This window comes from Canis lupus, chromosome 27, assembly GCF_048164855.1.
Source record: "Canis lupus baileyi chromosome 27, mCanLup2.hap1, whole genome shotgun sequence".
Classification (NCBI taxonomy): Eukaryota; Metazoa; Chordata; class Mammalia; order Carnivora; family Canidae; genus Canis; species Canis lupus.
In genome coordinates this window covers 42769016-42791911 of record NC_132864.1, presented here as the reverse complement: position 1 = coordinate 42791911, position 22896 = coordinate 42769016, and positions in this window count along the sequence as shown.

The following is a 22896-nucleotide window of genomic DNA, read 5'->3' as shown; positions in this document are numbered from 1 at the left end:
AAAAAAAGGAAAAGAGGAGAAAACAATTCTGTGGTTTAGTCTACGATGGCTCGTCTTCATTTACCCACCATTCAGGGTCAGCTCAACACTCCATGAGGTCTAGATACATCTGGTCCCCATTGACCTCCTCCTACCCTGAACTCATCTTACCATTACAGTTGGTTCTTTCTTTCCCTGGAATATTCTGGAATGAATTCACATGAGTAAGTCTCTTTCTACTTGTTATAAGACCCTTGAGACCATCTTGTTTTGTGATGGTGCCCACAGATCTGGACAGGTGTGGCACAGAGTCCACCTCCGTTCCCACTGTCCTCTCTCTGGGATTCCTGTCTCCGCTTTTATTCTTGGTTTCCATCTCTCACCCTTCCACATCCAGATGTTCAAACTGTATTCGTTCCTCAATACTCAGCAGACATGCACTCTGTACGTGCAAGTCCCTCCCACCTCCAGAATCTCTAATCAGAAATAAACTACCTCGGAGTGGCATAGCTGTTGTTACCTCTTCTGAGACCCCTCTCCTTTTAACCACTGACTTTGGGTTGGATGAACAGAAACTCTCATTAGATACCCTTGGACTATGCAGGGGAAGAGTTTGGCTGAGCGCAATGACTTTGCTCTGCTGCGGCAGAGGCTGTAACTTGGTTTGGAACAGAGGGTGCATTCTGAAGGTCTGTGCAAGAGATTGGGTATGGCTAAGGGGACGGCTCTGGGAGACAGGACAAGTGACCGCCTGAGACGTTTAGATTGTCCTATATAAATATACCTGGGAACAGCTTCTCCACCTCTTTGGGAAAACCTGAGTAAAATCCACCTTGATCACTACTGCCTTTGCAATTTGATGTGCAATATGGGGGAAAAGGAATATGGCAAAAGGCTGACAAATGGGGGAAAAGGAATATGGCAAAAGGCTGACTCAATCCCCAAGATTAGGACAGGGCCAGGCTAATGTGCCAGTCACATCAAGATTATATATGATTTTTTTTATCATCTGCATATAAATGTCAAGTCCCAGAGATAAATTTCTTATCTAAAGGAATTCTGAATTCTTTGCATCTTTAGTTTGTTGTTTGGAAATAATCGAATGCTAGCATTTATTTAATATGGAGAATGTGCTTGGTATGTTCTGCATCTATTATGTGGATTAGTTCAGTTAATTCTATGAGGTTGGAAATAACATCTCCTCATTTTACATTATACAAAACTGAGGCCATGAGTCACCCAAAGTGGCTTATCTAGTCAGGGTAAGGACCAGGGTCAGGACCCAGGCAACTAGGCACAGAGTCCATTCACTCACCATGTGAGCCGTGTAGTGGATTATTAGCTGTTACGTGAACAAGAGGAATAAACTCTTGCTGCCTAACAGATACTTTTAATGAGTACATCCAAGGTTTATTTTTGAGCTTTGGAGGTAAAATCACAGAGACAAATTAGGACTTCTTCTCAAAAAAACAAAATTGTCATATCTAGAGACAGCATGTTGGGCCGGGAAGGGCTATGGGTCAGAAAATCAGGGTCCTGATAATTATCTTTTGTGTTGGAATTTGGAACTCAGCCTCAGCAGGCTGACCACATTTGCAGTCAGATTGTCACCAAACAGAAGACATGATAGGCAGTGAAGACAGGGCCACATTCATTGTTCAGCCAACATGGGGAGACCACAGCAAACCCGAAGATGCGGGAACAGTGGGGGTACCAGCACGGATACGGGTCACATCCTGTGTGATGCACGGGACACGGTGGGTGGTGATGCTCCAGGGTACAGGTGATAGCTGTAAATTATCACCTCTCCCTCCCAATTGCCACTTACCTAAATATTTCTGAGAAGTGAAGAATCAGGGTAGAATGCCTGCCACAGACAAAAGAAAGAAATTAAGTCAGGAATAGCTTAGATCAAATAAAAAAAAGAAAGCAAAACAAATGACAGGAAGCAAGAGAAGATTTCATTCAGGTCTGCAGGACTGGAATTAATTAAAAAGAAAACACCTCGGCTGAAAACCAAGTCCTGTTGTTTTTCCTGATTGAATTAATTAGTCAATAAAAGTCATTGGGAAAAGAACATAAAAATATATATGTATCTTATTAAGAGCTGATATGCCTGAAGGAGCGAATGTAGTTTACTACCAAGGAAAAAAGTCCAGCCTTAGAAGCATGGAATCATGGAAATAAGAATAAAATAAAACAAAGTTTGGAACTTACTGAGCCGGACTTTCTAGATTTACAGCTCTATCTTCTAACCTCATATTTTTCTGGACTTCCATAGTCATTCATGATTCATTTCCAAATGGATAATTTTTATTTTCTTGATCCAAAACCCAACTATAGAAACAATTTTCAAAACATGCTTTCCATAAAACTTAGAGCTGCCAAAAATCAGAGAATTGGCTGTTTTCAGAGGATTCAAAACTGATTCGGATAAAATAATTGGCAGGAAATATTATTAATGATCGATGGCAAGTTATTTCTGTTTCCACTGCTTGGACATGAGTAACAGTAAAGTCTTATAAGCGTCGAGTGGTTCAGGATAATGTGCCATACAGAGGGGCCGAAGTACAGGCTGGAGGGAGTGAGGCGATGGCACACAGTATCAGCCTTCACTACAAAGAATCTGCCAAGTGCCTAGGCTCTGAGGGCCATCGTCCTCACCCAGAGAACTCTTCCCTGTTGGGGGGACAATGGGAACCACCTGGTCTTCCTCCAGGCATGTCACGGCTGCAAAATCCAAGGCAGAAGGCAGGCAGACCGTGCCTGGGAGAAGAGCCACCTGCAGGTGAGAGGACTGCTGAGAGCACCATAACTGGTCTTACTTAGTCTCTTTCTTCCTACAATTCTGATCACAAACCCATTTCTGTCTTTTTAAAAAAAATATTTTATTTATTTATTCATTAGAGACACAGAGAGAGGCAGAGACACAGGCAGAGGGAGAAGCAGGCTCCACGGAGGGAGCCCGATGTGGGACTCAATCCCAGGACTCCAGGATCACCCCCTGAGCCAAAGGCAGACGCTCAACCACTGGGCCACCCGGGCGACCCCATTTCTGTCTTTATTATGAAACTCCCCTTCTGCCTGACAGCTCACACATCTGATTCCTGTATTACAGTCAGAACCACATCTCTAGCCATGTCCTCTTTTCAGTCTGGATCAATGAAAACAAACTCAGTTTGCCAGTTAAAGCACAAATTAGCCCTTGTCTGAAAACCTGGCCTTCTTGACTTGAGGCTACACACACACACACACACACACACACACACAGACACACACCTCAGTGGTTATTTTCAGCAAATGGAAAAACTATCACTTTAGCCTCACTGATGACAAAAGATCAAGATCAATCAATAACATCAGGACTTGAGATAAGGATTGGCAGTAACTCATCGCCATTGAACTGCTTCATGAGAAGCCACCTGCTTGGTGCATATTAAAAATGCATATTCCGGGGATCTTTTGGAGGCTCAGTGGTTTAGCGCCTGCCTTTGGCCCAAGGTGCAATCCTGGAGTCCCGGGATCGAGTCCCACATCGGGCTCCTGGCATGGAGCCGGCTTCTCCCTCCTCCTGTGTATCTGCCTTTCTCTCTTCCTCTCTATGTCTATCATAAGTAAATAAATAAATCTTTTTTTAAAAAAGAAAAATATTTAAAAAATAAAAATAAAAAAAAATAAAAATGCATATTCCTGGGCCCCAGCTCCAACCCACTGCATCCAAATGTGCATACAAGTCAGCTTCTTGGAGTTCATGGGAAAATCACTAGTAAAACTAGTAATTTATAGTCTAACTATAAGCAAACCGTGAAAGTTGCGTAGTTTCTAGAAAAAAAATCATTTTCTATGAATTGAAAGAATTAAATCAATACCTGGGAAGGATAGATAGATAGATGATAGAAGATGATAGATAGATGATAGATAGATAGATGATAGATAGATAATAGATAGATAAATAAATAAAATTTCTTAGTGACAGAGGCAATGCTATATGTCATTCAAAGATACCAATTTATCAAAACAGAGAACATATATCCTAAAGATGGTGACCAGTATAAAAAGAAGTCACGAAGTAATAGGTAGGAATTAGGTAGCATGCTAATCTGCATGATCACGCTGTCATTGTCTTGCACAAGTTTAGGGATGCAAAAAGTTATACTGGAGCTTGTCATTCAGCTTTTTAAGGCTTCTTAAGCTCAAGGTTGAATTTGAAGCTGAAATTAGATCTCAGATCCCAGCTGAAAATATCAAGGCTAATATTTGGTGTTTCTCCTAATAATTGACTCAACTGGGACCCCTGGGTGGCTCAGTGGTTGAGCATCTGCCTTCGGCTCAGGGCGTGATCCCAGGGTTCCGGGATTGAGTCCTGCATTGGGCTCCCCACAGGGAGCCTGCTTCTCCCTCTGCCTGGGTCTCTGCCTCTCTCTCTGTGTCTCTAATGAATAAATAAAAATCTTAAAAAATAAATAAATAACTGACTCAACTTCCCTAATAACAGTGCTGCTGGTATTATAGTGAAACAGAGGGACCAGGCCCTTGCTCTCCTGGAGGGTATGGTAAAGTAAACCAACTGCAAATGAATAAAGCAATATTAACTACTTAATAGCAATGAATATCTATAGATCATGATATGGGATAAAAATTAAACAAATGCAGTGTAAGAATAGAGAATACTTATGGTTGGGAAACATGTTTTGGGTTGGGTGGCAGAAGGAAAGCTCTCTCTAAGAAAGGAAAGGCCTAACAAAACCTCAAGAAGAAGACTGATACTAACTAGGACCCTGGAAAGAAGGTCGGAGACCACGAATTTTATAAAGGATGACTGATGTCATTTATTAAATTATCTGCGCACAGGAAACAATGAGGATCGTATCCTCCAGCGACCAGCTGAGGAACTCCCATTCTGGACACCTCTCTTTCCTGAGTTCTCTTGTACAACATGAGTAGGACCCAAGACCCAACCTGCCCCCTCACCTACCCTTTCTAGAAATTGTTTTGAAACAAGTAGGGAAGGGAGCCCTCCTGCTCACAAGTCAGTTCACTCCTAATATAATTTGGCATGAATGTTTATACTCTGCAAACAGAAATATCAACATTAAACGAGTTAAAGTATACATTGTTAGAGAGACTCAAATACACATGATGAAGAACAGGTGAAGTCACTGGAAGTAAGTACTATGTCTGAAAGGAGAAATAGATAAATTCTTGAAAAGTGCACATCGTATTATTAATCTATAGTTTTTAACTTTTAGACTATCTGACACGCAGTATTTTATTTATTATGGAGGCAGAACTATAATATTTTTCATCATCCTGCATGATTCCCAGGGACATATAAATCCACAAATGCACTTACATATTTACTAGGCTTTCAGTATACATTCGAAGGACTGCATGAAACCACGGAGGTGTGAAAAGGTGACGGGGAGCGTTTGTGCCAGAGTGAATCAAACTACAACTGTAAATAAAAGATCCTGGCTTTCTACAGTTAGTGTTGTCCTAGCATTTTTTTTTTTCAATTTTTACCCATATTCCTATTAGTGTTTTTCCTGTGCTCCATGCAATTTTTAAACACTTTCTTGTGGTCTTCCCTTAGTTTGAAATCCTCCATTTTACCTTCTAGGATAAAGTTGCCGGTAGTATCTGACACTAAAGGTTCCCTTCTAGGCTCTTTGAGTTTTCAGTAGATTGATTCTAAAATAGGCAGGAAGACACATCTCATCTTGTTCTGCTATGGTTTTATTTTGCTGCTCACAGGTTTTGGGCACATTGGAAAGGCCCATCTTGTGATGGGATATAAGTATCCAGGAATAGGATCAAGAGAATTTCACCATGTGAAGAGGTGGGGTAGGAATTCGAAAGCGCAGGGAATAACATCAGTAGAGGCCTTGAAACAACACAGGAAGTAGCATATTGAAGGAACAAAATAACTCGTGGGCCTGGAGTAAATCAGGGAGGTGGGCGGTTGAAAGAGATGGGGTTCCATCTCTTGATGTATTTTCCATGCCATGCACGTCAATAAAAAGGGCAATGGAAAGCCAGTGCCTGATTTGCAAATTAGATCAATCTTTATACAGTTTGTGGACTAGACTGAGGGCAGATCAGAACAGAAAGGACACTGGAAGGTTTGTTTGTTTGCCTCTCTGGTCTCCCAACACACACACACACACACACACACACACACACAAGAAAACAAAACAAGCAAGCAAATGGGAAACGACAACAAAAACCTAAATGACAGGGACGCCTGGGTGGCTCAGTAGTTGAGTATCTGCCTTTGGGTGATACTCAGGGTGTGGGATCGAGTCCCGTGTTGGGCTCCCCATAGGGAGCCTGCTTCTCCCTCGGCCTATGTCTCTGCCTTTCTCTGTGTGTCTCTCGTGAATAAATAAATAAAAATCTTAAAATAAATAAATAAATAAATCTTAAAAATTAAAAAAAAAAAAAAAAAACCTAAACGATAAAGATGAGTTACGTGGCAAGATGCGCCACAAAATAGCCTCGCAAACGCCAAAATCTGAGCAGATAAGGCACAAACAACCAGCCTGTCCAGAATCACCACCGGCTTGAGCAGTATCTCCTCCTCATTGTTTGCCACAGTTTGCCTCAGTCATATCACGGCCTGGCTAAATAGTCACCAGTGGCCGTGCAGAACCGACAAGATGCAAGGAGCGGACGACCTGCGCAAGACCTCTCTGCAGGACGGTGTTGAAATACGTCGTAAGATTGACCCTGGGGTCCCCCTGATGGACTCCCTGCAGCCAAACGGACTCAGAAGGGGCAGCTCATTATCACTTGGGTACAGGCCAGAGAGGAAATCTGGAGTCAGTCCTTTTATACGCTCTTTGGTTCCAGCAGCTTGAGTCGAAAGCTCGTACCTTAATGGCTTGGAAGGAGCGGCGGGCCAGGCACTGGGAAATTTCATAAGGCAGAGATTTTGCCACCGAAGGAAGCTCTCAGGAATGTGATGAAGGAGGAGACAGACTTACTTTCCTTCCCGTGTTTTTCTTCCTTGGTTACCTCCCTTTTATGAGCGTTTCCCATCTGCCACAATGGCACGCAGCAAGTGTACCTGATGAACGCATTCGTACAGCAGAAACCTAAAAGCCACAACTTTTAGGGAAAAATTAAAGTGGCATTTCTGGTGTCTATGCAGATATCGTTTTTAAATTAAGTATTTGACATCATAGAATGGACCACATATAAAACCGTCCGGAATAGAAGTGACATTCCTATAAATGCTAAACTGGGGGGGGGGGGACAGAATTTCAACACCAGGAACTTTTTTTTTTTTTAATTTTATTTATTTATTCCCGAGAGACAGAGAGAGAGAGAGGCAGAGACACAGGCAGAGGGAGAAGCGGGCTCCGCGCAGGGAGCCCGATGCGGGACTCGATCCCGGGTCTCCAGGGTCACATCCTGGGCCGAAGGCAGGAGCTTAACTGCTAAGCCACCCAGGCGTCCCTGCACCTGGAACTTTAAACGAAACGTTTTGTACGGTTTATAACTAATCCATGGCTAGTGGTTAAGAGCGTGGAGTCTGGGTACAGACAGCCTGGTCGGCTGTGTAGTAAGTACTGTGGACTGAATGTCCCTAAATCATCAGTTTTGTCACTAGTACAGTCAGAGGAAATGCCTCGGACACATTTATGAGGATTAAATGAGATCACGTTCTGTAAAGGACTCGGAACGGTGGTTTACAGGTGGCGGTTACAATATTAACCAAGCGACTTTGCGCTTGACTCGCCGGAGTTCTTGCATGTTAGCAAAGTGTCTCCATTTTTTACCTTCATTTTTACCTTTTTTACCTAAAAAAAAAAAATTTATCTCAGATAGTCCATCTAAGCCATGGTTTTCCTATTGAAACTACTGAAAACCATAAATGGATTTAGTTCCTACATTACTAAATGTCCAGAAAGCAGTGGCATACACAAAGCAGGAGACCAGAGGTTCTTCTAGAAGCACTGTAGTGTATTGGTCCTCTCTCGAGCAAACTTCATATAACTTATCTGTAGCTCCCCATGGGCCACCGGCATAATTTGATGATCAAGTAAAACTGGGTTTACCGTCTACTGCAATAAATGGCAGAAGCCCCCGTACAGAGTCTTGGCAGATTCTAAAAGGGACGAGGGCCAGGGCAGCTGGCAGGCAGCTCAGTGGGTAGAGCACAAGACTTGGGCTTGGGGTTGTGAATTCAAGCCCCACTTTGGGCCTAGAGCATAAGTAAAAAAAGAAAAAAAAAAAAAAGTGATGGGGGCCAGGTATTTATGGCTTTGGGAATTAGCCTCAAGTTGTTTCAACGGGGCTTTCGATGGGTGTCACGAACTTTGGCAGAGATTCAGGGTATCATAGGTTAGGATGGGTTGACACAGCGAGGCTCCCCTCGTGAAAGGAGCCTTAACAAGCAAACAGACACTTGATGAGCCATGAGCAAGGAGTTTGCCCCTTAGGGGGATCTACTGTCCACACATGGATGCCACCTGTCCTGATGCACAACCACCGCCCTGGGAAGCACACTGACCAGGCCACTGCCTGTCTACACAGATTCGCAGCCAGTGTAGTGGGAAAGGGGGGCACCGGTTCCCAGTCTCCCCATCCCAGGCAAGGTTTCCCAAAATGAAGAATCCAGTGAGGCTGATGAAGGCATCGCAGCTGTCGGGGTCAGAGGCAGGCTGCGGACGGATGCAGACGGTCCCAATCTCACTTCCCAAGGAGGAAAATCTCTGTCCGAGGCAGACCCCACAAATGACAATAGAACCGAAGATGGGCACCAGGCCTCGGGGGTGCCCTCGTTCACATCCAGCTCCCCAAGCCCCAGGTGAGGGCAGAGGAGGAGGCCCCACGGAGGAAGCCAGGGCTTGCCCCATGCTTTGCCCCGGCCCAGGGCCATCATCAGGACCCAGATTAGAGCCCCACGCTGCTGCTCCTCCAAGTCTCCAATGTCCCCCTCGTGCAACCAGGGCCGGACGCCCCAAGACTCACCTGCACGGAGCCACTGCAGGAAATGGAAATGCAAGGCCTCGTGCACGCACCTGCACCCCGACGCAGGCACATGGATTCAAGGACATCCGGGGAGCCGCGCAGAGATTGAGCTGAGCAAAACTGGCACCCGAATTAAACTGACAGGGCAACCTCTCAGGGCCTGGCCCTGCCTCACGGCCTGTGGAGCCCATCAAGATGCAGGAGGGCGCACAGTGAGGGGCCTCTGTCGCCCCCAACTGCCTGCCAGAGAAACCAAGCAATTTGCAGATTGTTTTACAAAGTTATTAGGGCGACTGAAAATTCAAGCCACTAAATTATGCATAATAACCTAATAGCGAAATTCCCTTCTTGATGATAATTAAGCGGATTATAAATAAGCATCTGCTCTTAAGCGTATATTTAAGGAAAGCCCAGCTTTTCTTACATAATTCTGTTACTTAATCAGACCAGAAATGCACTAGGTTCTAACCAGTTCTTCCTCAGACATTGACTTTAGGATCCCACGGTGGCTAAACTTCTATCTAAGGTTTTTTTTTTTTTTTTTTTTTTTTTTTATTATTTTTAAAAGATTTATTCACTTGAGAGAAAGAGAGAAATGGGAGTGGAGGCAGAAGGAAAGACAGAAGCAGACTCCCTGATGAGCGCAGAGGCTAACTGACTGCTGGGCTCCAATCCAGGACTATGAGGTCATGGGCCCCATCCCAGGAGCCTGAGATCGTGGGCCCCATCCCAGGATTCTGAGATCGTGGGGCTCCATCCCAGGACCCTGAGATCGTGGGCCCCATCCCAGGACCCTGCGATTGTGGGGCCCCATCCCAGGACCTTGAGATCATGGGCCCCATCTCAGGACCCTGAGATCATGGAGCCCCTCACAGGACCTTGAGATCATGGGCCCCATCCCAGGATCTTGAGATCGTGGGGCCCATCCCAGGACCCTGAGATTGTGGGGCTCCATCCCAGGACCTTGAGATCGTGGGGCCCCATCCCAGGATTCTGAGATCATGGGGCTCCATCCCAGGACCCTGAGGTCGTGGGGCCCCGTCCCAGAACCCTGCGATTGTGGGGTCCCATCCCAGGACCTTGAGATCATGGGGCCCATCCCAGGACCTTGAGATTGTAGGGCTCCATCCCAGGACCTTGAGATCGCGGGGCCCCATTCCAGGACCCTGAGATTGTGGGGCCCCATCCCAGGACCCTGGGATCATGACCTGAGCCCAAGTCAGATGCTTAACCAACTGAGCCACCCAAGTGCCCCTTTTTTTCATTTTAATTTTTATTATTTTTTTTAAAGATTTTACTTATTTATTCATGAGAGACACAGAGAAAGAGGCAGAGACATAGGCAGAGGGAGAAGCAGGCTCCATGCAGGGAGCCCGATGTCCTTTTTCTCATTTTTAAACTTGCAGTGGCTGATCGGAAAGTACTGAGCAAGAGCCATCGCATTTATTCTGTAAGAAGGCTACCTATCTACTGGTGATGTGAGGCATGCTATAAATTCTGTTCTGTTTTGTTTCTTCCTTTTTTAGTTATTAGCCACAAGTCCTTGGAAGACTCCTTACCCTCTGTTTCTTAGTTTCCTCATTAGTAAAATGAGGCTTCTGTTGAAATTTTACATGAGATATTATGAGAAGTACCTCAGTGCTTAATAAATATAAATCATTACACTCATAAATATCAAAAGCTTTTTTAGCAAAATACTGTAACTATGGAAAGCAGAATTTCCCAGCTCTGCAGAATAGTATCCCATAGTCTGTCTTTTTTTGAAAGCTCTACAACTGTTTCCTACAATAGCCTGTGTCTGATTCCCCACTCTTCTAAGTGGAGCATTTGCATATATAATTAACACTCTTTCTATAGGTAGTTATGGAATGAATGTGATGCGGGAAGCAAAGGCAAACAAAAAAATCCAATTTCCTTACTAGTTACATCCCATTGACAATTCTCTGAAACACTGAGTGACCTTCCTCTGGAGCTTGGCTGCCTCCCTGTTGACACTTTGCTAAGGGCAACAGGCAATCTTAGCACAAACCACACTCCCCATCACACCTCCAGGACCCTGTAAGTCTACTTTAACATATAGAAATTCCTTTGGTCATGGGGCTCCATCCCAGGTCATGGGGCCCCGTAAATTTTAATAAATTTTATTTATTAAAAAATAAATAAAAGCAGTTAGGCCATTTTGCTTTCTTTCCACTCCACAGTTTAGCCTGTATAGCTATATACACCCTATTAAGCAAAACTTTATAGAGCCATCATCATGTTTTCCTTACAAGATATTTCAATTATCTCTTGAAACATTTAAGATTTAGAGGATGCCAATAAATCTCCATTCTCAGAACTAGTTTTCAGAAGAGTTATATCTACAGAAGATTTCAGGAAGTTAGGACTTTTAAGGGCTTAACATCTTGAGTTTCATTTTAGAAGGAAAATACATTTTCTTGATATGAAGTGTTTCAAAGTCTCAGCCATGTTTCTCAGGCTCTGGATACTGGCAGTTTCACCTTTGGGAGGTCTTCTAGCCTACTTATCTTCCTTTCTTTTTCATTTTCTTATTGTCACTTCACTCACACTAGTAATCTAGGGCTTGAGTTCTAGAGATCCCATTTGAGACAGGCTAAGAAAACACAAATTAAGAGAAATAGTACACTACAGGCTTCCAGAAAAGAAAGAATACTCCATACAAAGGCTACATCAGTGGTGATTTTTCATATACAGACTTCATTAAAGAAATAGGAATATTATACTTGTCTCCTATTTACACAAAAAGAGATAACATGTTTAAAATCAATAAAATAAAAAATATAAAAAATAAATAAATAAAATCAATAAAATAAAAATAAAAAGTAAATAAATAAAATCAATAAAATAATACCAATTTATTCATGAAAGACTTAGTCTGAGTTTTGGAACTACAAATTTGACAAAATTAGAATGCCAATAGGTCATTGCAGCAAAAACAAATGGATTGAAAACAGTTTATTAAATGGCATTTCTTCAGCCTGCAGAAGTAAAACACAATGAAACCTATAGATACAGAGAACAGAATGCAGGTTGCCATGGGGTGTGGGGTTGGTGGGCGAAGGAAATAGTAAAGGGGTTCCAGAGGTACAAACCTCCAGTTATAAAATAAAGAAGTCATTGGGATACACTGTACAGTGATAGTAGTTAATAATGTTATAGTGCATAATTGGAAATAGCTCCCCAAAATCTTAAACGTTCTTATCATAAGAAACATGGTTTTTTTTCCCAATTTTGTATGTTGATGGATGGTAACTAAACTTCTTATTGTGATCATTTTGCAGTATATACAAATATCAAATCATGATGTTTTACACCTGGAACTAAAAATAATGTTGCATGTCAATTAAATCTCAATTTTAAAAAAAGAAGTACCTTCAATATTTCTGTTTTTTAATAGAAAGCTTTGTCATTTCAATCATTCCCAAACGAATCCCCAAAAGATAATCATCCATCACCCTCTGATAATACCACAGTTTCTTTTAATCTGGTTCATTTATCCAAAGATATTAAACTCTATTCCTTGATGAGTCAAGTAAGCACTTCTTTGGTATTTTGCATTCTAACTGGAGATAGACTTGACGGAAAAAGAGAAAACTGCTAGATTTTAACTGAAAATGAGTATTGCTTCCCTGTCTCAAGAGCCATTTATTTTAACCAGTGAATATGAAACATTTATCTTGAAAAGTTCCAGCTGAATGGGCTAATCTCTGCTCTGGGGAAAGAAGATTTATTTTTGGTGGGAACATCCAGATAGACGGGAAATTACCCCAGAGGAAGAATATTTCTGTCGTTTTATTTTCTACCCCAAAGCCAAAATCCTGCCACCAGCAATAACCAGAGTTAAAAACCAGAATTGTCATCATGGTTTCCCATTTAAAAACTGTCATTCCAAAGTTTTAAATTTCTTCTTCCATCTTCTTGATCCACCATCTTGAATAACAATATGGGCTAGGTTTGGAGATACCACAAAATTTTCAGAATACTAGAGCAATCATTTAAAACACATTATCACTTTCCCAAGATAGAGCAATAGCTCCCCAGTGTTCTTAGAATAAAATCCTGATTCTTCCTTACAAGAAGAGGAAGGCTCTATGTAGCCCCCTCTCATTACATCCTCCCTTGGTTCACATACTCCAGCCATGCTACCTGCTTTCATCCTTCAAAAGTGCCAAACTCATTCCTTCCATGAGGCTTTCACATTTCCTGTTCCCCTATGTACTCTATATGGTTGGCTCTTCTCACTTTGGTGGTCTCAGTTCAGATATTATACCCTTCAGAGATGACTTCCCTGGGGCGTTAAAGAGAGAGAGGGAGAGAAAGAGAGAGAGAGAGAGAGAATGCTTAAGTGGGAGGAGGGGCAGAGGGGGAAGCAGACTCCCCACTGAGAAAGAGCCTGATGTGGGGCTCCATCCCAGGACCCTGCGATCATGACCTGAGATGACCTGACCAAGAGTCAGATGCTCAATTGACCCAGGCACCCAAACTGTTTTCCATTTCTAAATCAATCTTTCACATAAAACCTTGATTTTTAAGAAGACGAGGTAAAGAGAAAGTAATGGAATAACTCTTCTTTTCCAAGCGGAAGTGTGAATAAACACATACACACACACACACACACACACACACACACAGGCACCTCCAGACACAGAGTAATAATCACCTCCTCACTCAAGCCTATCCTTCTTCTCATACCACTGCCACTAAAATTACTAATATAAATTAATAGAAGCAATATATCAAAGTGAAAAAACAAATCATCTTTTTCAAGGCAAGATGATCTTGTTTTTCTTTACAGCGCCTAGCTTTTCAAACTAATTGCATATTGTAGATGTGCCTGTAGCAAGCTGAACTATAAATAACCCATTTCCCTCCAGCTCTCTTTCCGTTGTATTCTTTTCCTCCGAATTACTGTCAAAGCAAAGATCTAGAAAGAAAATGAGCTTATGTATTTGAGGAGAAAAGTCAACCTTGGCCCACTCTCCATTTTTAAGGGCTGCTTATTAACCTGGAGTGATCACAGCTTAAGTTTCTCTGTATTTATGTTAGAATTTGGACCACTTGGATAGTGTTAAACTAGTCACATGGTACATTAAAAACTTATGCTCAAAATTTCTTTAAATGTTAAGAGGAATGAAATAAAATTAAGATTTAAGAAGTGGGGGATCCCTGGGTGGCGCAGCGGTTTGGCGCCTGCCTTTGGCCCAGGGCGCTATCCTGAAGACCCGGGATCGAATCCCACGTTGGGCTCCCGGTGCATGGAGCCTGCTTCTCCCTCTGCCTGTGTCTCTGCCTCTCTCTCTCTCTTTCTCTCTCTCTCTCTCTCTGTGACTATAATAAATAAATAAAAAAAAATAAAATAAAATAAAATAAAATAAAATAAAATAAAATAAAATAAAAAAAGATTTAAGAAGTGGTACAGACTCTTGAATATAATAAACATTTTAGCTCAATCAGGAATTTTGTGGTCTGATCAAGTAATTTGCACAAAGGTGTGCTGCTGGTGGCCACTAGAGTTCCTTGGCTGCCCTTAGAATTACTCAGGTCTCTGGCTCGGTGGAGAGCTTTCTCCTCCTGTGTGTCCCTGTGTCGAATCTCCCTGACCTCCTCCTACAATAATATTTGTGACTGCATTTTGGGCTCACCCAGATGATATCCAAATTAGTCTCCCATCTCAAGATCCTGAAATGATCTGCAAACATTTTCAAAATCCTTTTATGCCCCCATATAAAGCAGGATTCACAGGTTCCAGGAATCAGGGGTGTTATTTTGGGGGGTACAGCATTATTCAGCCTGCCATATTACCCTGCCAGTGATGTATCAGTTCAGACTATAGAGACAAGGCCCTGTTTCTGATAAATAAAACCTTCATAATTAATCAAATAAATCTGGCACAGCAGAATGGGCAGTGGAAAGTGCTGCCTCATAGTTACTTCTGAAAATATGAAAACCTACTGAGTTGTGAGTTTTTCTCACAAACCTGTTACACCACTAGCTCTCTGATTTATCATACATTGTAAAATACAGCTTTTATCACACATAATTATTTGACATGCCTTATGATTTACTTTTGTAGCTACAAGATTTTCTCATTCCTTGAGAAGAAGCAAGGTATTAGGAGTAATAGAACATTTGCACCCAATTTTAGTATCTATACCTAGACAGTTCTTACATGTCTTTGTATTTCTAGTAACCATTTCAAGTATAAGAAAATATAATTCCTCTTATGCATGTTGTAAAGCAGAATTTGGAAATTAGATCAGTTTGGTATATGCATTTTTCATAGATCTCATGATCATATCTGTAAATCAGAAGCACTGTTTGGGAGAGAGGAAACTAACCAGAGAACAGAATACTTACTACTATATAGTAAATAAATGCAAGGCACCTGAGTGACTACAGAGTTTCCCTTTACTCTTGACCTTACAGAAATAAAATTTTTAAAAACATTATAAAACACTGATATTAACAATTGCATGCCACAACTTAATATGCTTAGATGAAATGCACAAATTACTAGAAAGACACAAACTACCAAAACTGACTCAGAGAGAGAGAGAGAGCACAAGAGAAAATATGAATGGACCTAAAGTAAGGAAATATATTGAATTAGGAACTTTTAAAACTTTCCATAGAGAAAAACCCAAGCACAGATGGCTTCACTGATGAATTCTACTAAATCTTTAAAGTAGAATCAATTCCTTAAACTTTCAAAAAATAGAAATAGAAGTGGAAGGGGTATTTTCTAGCCCATTCTTTGAGACTATTATTACCCTGATACCAAAACCAGACGAAGACATCACAAGAAAACTGCAGGCCAAGGTCTCCATGGATACAGACATAAAAAATCCTCAACAAAATAGTAGCAAACCAAATCCATATAAAAATATTATGTATAACAAATATTGGAATTTATCCCAGTAACGTAAGGTTGGTTAGACATGCAAAAATCCACAAATTCAATAACACCATATCAATAGAACAAATGACAAAAACATATGAGCATTTCATTAGATTAAAAAAAAAAAAAAAGCATTTGGTAAAATCCAACAGTCTCTTTAAGATAAAACCAATAAAAAGCTAGTAACACCAGGGGACAATTTCAACTTGGTAAAGTGCATTGATGAAAATACCATGGACTTTATAATGGTGAAAGAAGGACAGCTTTCCCCCAGATCAGAAACAAGAGAAGAATGCCTATTGTTGCCACTATTATTCAGAACTGTACAAGAGATTATAGCCAGGGCAATTAGGGGAAAGGAGAGAGAGAGAAAGAGAGAAGAGGGAAGGGAAGGGAAGGGAAGGGAAGGGAAGGGAAGGGAAGGGAAGGGAAGGGAAGGGAAGGGAGGGGAGGGGAGGGGAGGGAAAGGGAAGGGAAGGGAAGGGAAGGGAAGGGAAGGGAAGGGAAGGGAGGGGAGGGGAGGGGAGGGGAGGGAAGGGAAGGGAAGGGAAGGGAAGGGAAGGGAGGGGAGGGGAGGGGAGGGGAGGGGAGGGGAGGGAAGGGAAGGGAAGGGAAGGGAAGGGAAGGGAAGGGAAGGGAGGGGAGGGGAGGGGAGGGGAGGGGAGGGGAGGGAAGGGAAGGGAGGGGAGGGGAGGGGAGGGGAGGGGAGGGGAGGGGAGGGAAGGGAAGGGAAGGGAAGGGAAGGGAGGGGAGGGGAGGGGAGGGGAGGGAAGGGAAGGGAAGGGAAGGGAAGGGAAGAAAGGAAGGAAGGAAGGAAGGAAGGAAGGAAGGAAGGAAGGAAGGAAGGAAGGGAGGGAGGGAGGGAGGGAGGGAGGATGGATGGATGAGGTAGGGCGGTCGGTCATCTGATTGAAAATTAAGAAGTAAAGTTATCTCTATTTATAGATGATGTGATTTTGTTTATAGAAAATCCTTAAGAATACACAAATAGCTACTGGAACTAATAATAAGCAACTTTAACAAGGTCTCAGTGTTCGATGTTCAAAATAATTTGTATTTTTACACTATCGATGAACAATATACATGTAATTAAGGAAACTATTCCATTTACAAAAGCATCAGAAATAATAAAATATTTAGGAATGAATTTAATGAAAGAGTAAGAATTACTCTAGAATATTGTTGAAACAACTTAAAGAATATCTAGACAGTGCCCCTGAGTGGTTCAGTGGTTGAGCATCTGCCTTTGGGTCAGGTCATGAACCTGGGGTCCTGTGATTGAGTCCTGCATTGGGCTCCCTGCAGGGAGCCTCCTTCTTCCTCTGCCTGTGTCTCTGCCTCTGTGTGTGTGTGTGTCTTTCATGAGTATGTAAAGAAAATCTTAAAAAAAAAAAAAAGAATATCTACACAAGTGTCAAGACCTAAGATGATAATTTCCCCAAAGTGATCTACATTTTTAATATCATTTAGATGAAAATCCCAGTTTCTCTTTTGCAGAAATTGACAAGTGGATCACAAAATTCATATAGAAATACAAGGGACCCTAAGTAGCCAAAACAATGTTGAAAAAGGAACAAAGTTGAAGGACACATAACCCAACTTCAAGTTTTACTATAAAGCTACAGTATGAAGGCAAAGTGGGACTAGCATAAGGAAAGACACATAGACCGATGGAACTGAATTAGGAGTTCAGAAGTAAACCCTCACATTTATAATCAATTAATTTTTAACAAGCGTTAAATCTTGTCTTTCAATAATACAAGTCAATAGGAAAGGAAAAATCTTTTCAAAAAGTAGTGCTGTGCCAACTGAATATCCCCATGCCAAAAAATGAAGCAGGATCCCTCCCTCATACTACGAATAAAAATTAACTCAAAATGGATCAAAGACCTAGCAATTACCTTTCCTGCATGGAAAAGCTAAAACAAAAAAATATTTAGGAGACCTTGGAGAAGGCACTGATTTCTTAAATATGACATCAAAAAGATAAACAGCAAAAAAAAAAAAAAAAAGAGAGAGAGACAAACTGCACTTCATCAAAATTTAAAACTTTTGTGTGCTTGAAGAACAAGTAAAGAAAGTGAAAGACAATCCAGTGAATGGGAGGAAATATGTGTATACCATGTGCCCATTAAGGGACTTGTATAGATTAGATAAAGAACTCTTACAACTCATATAAAAAAATAACCCAATTAAAAAAATAGGCAAAGGATCTGAATAGACATTTCTCCAAAGAAGATATATAAATGCCCTATAAACATATGAAAAGATTCTCAGCATCACTAGCCACTAGGGAAATGGAAATCAAAACCACAATGAGATACCACTTCCTTCTAGGATTTGGAGTCGCTGACCTGGAATCCTCCATTTATCAACAGAAGCTAATTCCATCTATCTTGAAGTGACTATACTGCCATCTTCCTAAGAAGCTGTACTACTTTACATATAACTTACATGTCTGAAGTTGCAGAAAACACACCATTTCCCTGAGTACTAATTTGCTAAAAGCCAATTTCATGTTTCTTCCCCCTTTGGCCTTTCCCTAAGCAGAGCAGTCCCATCTCCTTTCTCTAGTCCCAGGGAAATCATGGAAAAACAAACAGAATTATTAGGTGCAGGGAAATTATGGGGAAAAATACAGCTATTCTTCAGAAGAGCTATAAACTTTAATATATGCATTAAAGACATGCATATTTGGCTAACTGATCATTCAGGAAATTGCCAAGTCAATGAACTGGGTCTTGTGGATTAGATATTAGCAAATGGACCTAGACTCCAAGTTACAATGTGTATTGGGGAGAGAAGTGGGAGGACACCAGAACTGGGCAGCGGGAAACACCAGTCAGTAGATTGGACAGAAATGTTCCAGGAGACAAAGTGGAGGCAAGGTTGCAAGCTTTCCAACCCAAAATGCATTTACATGTTAGAAGACTTAGCCAATTTCCTGTCTATAGTGCTGGTGTTGGGGTCGGGGGAGGGGATTAGGGGAGGTGTGCAAGGGCCGTCCAGGGTGGAAACAAAGTCAGCGCCTCTCTTGTGTAGCCAGGGAACACAGAGCGTAGGGCAAAGTAACTTGAGTGAGTGTTAGGAACTGCACAAGGGCTGAGATTTTACTCTATTTGCAAGTTAGAAAACCTGAATCTTTTATGGTGAGCTCTAGGCAAGTCTTCCTGGGGTGCCCCAGAGAGAAACATCACTTTGATACTGGACAATAAGCAAACATGACCGCTGCTCCCGAGGGAGACACTATCTCTATTATCCAACCAAGGCTCTTCGATACACAAATGTCTTTGAACAGATATTCCAGAACAAAAGCCACTGGTGCCTCTGCTCCAGTGCAGAAATGTAAAAGACGTGTGAAGAGTTATCACCCAATGGACAGGATTTCAGGTTAGTATTTACTCTTACCCAGCATTATGGTGCATGGACCAAACAATTTTTTTTCCTCAATACCAGTGGGAACCAGATAAAATCTCTGAGGTCCTTTTGGTTTAGAGAAAGAAAATCCTAAGAGACAAAGGCTCACCTTAATTCCTGGCTCCTAGCTTCTGATCTGGCTCTTAATCTTTCCTGATTCTCTGCTTTCTTTACTTGCCCGGCTCTACACTGAGTTCCATTCTGTTTCTTTTAGTCTTTGATTAACTTCATGATTAAACAACAATAGGAAAGCACTGATGTTATTATATTATCTACCTGAATCTTTGTTTACACTGGCTCACCACAGCTATTCCACACTGAATGCCTTGTACAAAATGCAATTTCAGTTTTGTACACTGTTAATTCAGCTACTGTCCATAAGTACGTGTTCCAGAAGACAATTCTTCAAGATTCCTTATTTGTAAAATAAGAAGGAAAAAAAAAAAAAAAAAGAAGTTTCCCTATGTTGTGAACAACTATTATATTTTTTTTTAAAACATCTTTTTTTTATTTTTTTAATTTATTTATGATAGGCACACAGTGAGAGAGAGAGAGGCAGAGACACAGGCAGAGGGAGAAGCAGGCTCCATGCACCGGGAGCCCGATGTGGGATTCGATCCCGGGTCTCCAGGATCGCGCCCTGGGTCAAAGGCAGGCGCCAAACCGCTGCGCCACCCAGGGATCCCGTGAACAACTATTATAAACCAGTAAGTAGTTGGGGTGATGGTATTATTCTTTGAAAATATTTTTTGTAATTCCTACATTTTGGAGGAAAGAAGGGTAAATATCAGATATGCATATCAGGAGTGCCTGGGTGGCTCCGTGGGTGAAGCTTCGCCCTTCGGTTCAGGTTATGATCCCGGGGACCTGGGATTGAGTCTCACATTGGGCTCCCTACTCAGTGGGGAGTCTGCTTTTCCCTCTCCCTCTGCCCCCACTACTCTTGCTCTTTCTCTCTCTTGCTCTCTCTTTATCTCAAATAAGTGAAATCTTTCTATAAATATGCTTATCAAAGGACCATCACCCTTTTCTCACAAGTCATCCAAAAATGCAGATGACTCATGGAGCACGGTCTCCAACAATATTCACTCATTTCTATAGAATCTTGGCTTCTGGAGAAATTCCCCACGAGGGTGCCCCTTCATCAGTCATTGTTAGTGATTGGCTGACAGACACTGTGACCAAATCTGTTCAATTTTTCTCATTCATCATTTAAGTAATCCTACTATTAACAAGACTCCACATATCAGTATTGACCTCAAACATGTCCCCATGTGACCCGTATGACCAGGCCTAGCCAGCTGAACCCACCTTATAAACCATCAGAGTCTACTTTATGAAAGCCAGGTGGCTTTCTCCCTATGTTTCTGTCAGAACTTCTCTACTTGTCTGAAAACTTTTGCCCACCCAGGAAGAATGTCAGTACTAGTTATTACAATGGAACAGAGGGGAGGCTGACCACTAGACTGGCCAAGAATCCTCCCCTCATGCAGGAGACCTAGCACAACCAATGCACAGCTTAAGCAGCTACCCTGGAGCCCACTGTTCACTGCTCAGCTTCAACTTCCATCCAATTATTTTCTCCCCATTTCCAGGCCATAGGAATTCTATTATTCTCTAATTGGCCATACATTTGGTTAACGTGTTTACTACGAATTCTCATGGATATCCTTCAAATTCAGCTAACTGGCAGTGAGGATTTCATCCTCCGTCTTTCAAAAAGTCAAGCTCCTGTCATGAAAATTATCACAAAACCTGTCGAGGACTTTGAAGAGTCTACCATTTTACTGCACCTGCAAACTAGCCCTTTAGGGATGCTGACAGGTGATCTACGAGGCTCCTGGTTCAGAGACAAAGGCAACATTCCTTTCTGGCAGCAGCAGTAACTAGAGTATCAGCATCACAGAAGGAAACATTATCTCCACCGCCCAAGACTGGTCACTTTACAAATCTCCTTGAAAAGAGAGTTCAAAGCCAGAGGCAATTAGTATCTTGCTCAAAAGAGGTATGAAAAAACATGAAAAAAAAATCACTGAGAATAATTTCCTCACAGAAGGTTATGTAATGATTAATTCTAGCAAACTATTCATGTGAGACAAAATGTCCAGAGAAGGAAGTTACTTTTTTTTTTTTTTTTTTATTTATGATAGGCACACAGTGAGAGAGAGAGAGGCAGAGACACAGGCAGAGGGAGAAGCAGGCTCCATGCACCGGGAGCCTGACGTGGGATTCGATCCCGGGTCTCCAGGATCGCACCCTGGGCCAAAGGCAGGCGCTAAACCGCTGCGCCACCCAGGCATCCCGAGAAGGAAGTTACTTAAAGTCATGTCTGTGTCTCGGTAATAAGTCCATTTTAAAATATTACTTTCTGAAAACTTTCTGTGATTCTCATAGAACCGGCTTTGCATATGGAAGCTTAAATTTTGTCCAATTGCTCCAGAACTTGCTTGGCTTCAAAACTGGCAGATTTCACTAAAGAAGATCATCAAACGTGTCAGAGACAGCTCTGAGCTGTTAACTGTGACAACAGTTCAAATCTTGGGATTTAAGTGGCAGAGGATGCTTCAGTGAAAGTTTGGACTTCAACGACTTGTGTTCTTGGAGAAGAAAGTAGCCTACAGTGAGCATCTTTCCTCCGGTCTTCAAAAATAGAATCTTCCAAGGGATGGGGTCCAGAGCTACCATTTAAATAGTTCCAAAATAGTGATAGTCTCCCTTCCTTATGTGAGCAACTTAGGTATTATTACGTCCCTTCTTTGAGTTAAAGCATGGAGGATACCTGCTAAAGTAGACTCATATTATTTGGAGAAAGTGTCAATAGCATCCACAACCATAAGTCAGTCAACGGGATCACATTGGCAAGAAGACAGGGGAAAGTAGTTTAGGTCACACTGGGGAAGGGGATTAGCAAAGGGCCCTGCAGAAGCCATGCCATCCACAGGGACCCTGTGTGTGCCCGGGACCGAGTCCGACGCAGGAAAAAGCAATGTTTGAAAAGGAGATGAGACAGAGAATAAAACCCCAAAGGAATATGGGGTGAAACTAAGACATTATCGGCATCGCTTCTGATGAGGGCCTTACTTCTAAGTAGGAAATAAATGACAATGAGTGTTGAGTCGCTGTTGTAAGGCCTCTATGTTTGTTGTTTTATCTAATTCACAGTAATGGGCTGCAGAAAGCAATCCTGTTAACCTGATTTTGCAGGGAAAGCTGATATTTAGCGAGGCTTACAGGAGTTAATGGTATCACACAAGTGACCACAAGCCACACCAGGATTCCAACCCAAAAGGTGCCATTTCAGAGCCCGACCTCTCAGTAGCTAGGTCATATGTTAATAAAGTCAATAGTTCTTGCAGGGTTTCAGCTGTATCTCAAAATGGAAAAAGTGGCCAAGAGACTTACAAAGTTTGGGGCTGGGCTGTCAGGCTGTAGTTTTTCTTACAAGACAAGGCACTGACTGGGGCCGGGGAGAGTTCCTGGCATCAGAGTTCTCAGCAGTAAGGTGGGAATCTCGAAGTACGCTAATGAGCAAGCTCAACTAGATACATGCACTATTTTTCTTGGAACAAAGGTTTATCTTTCAAGATGGAGTATTTCCTGAA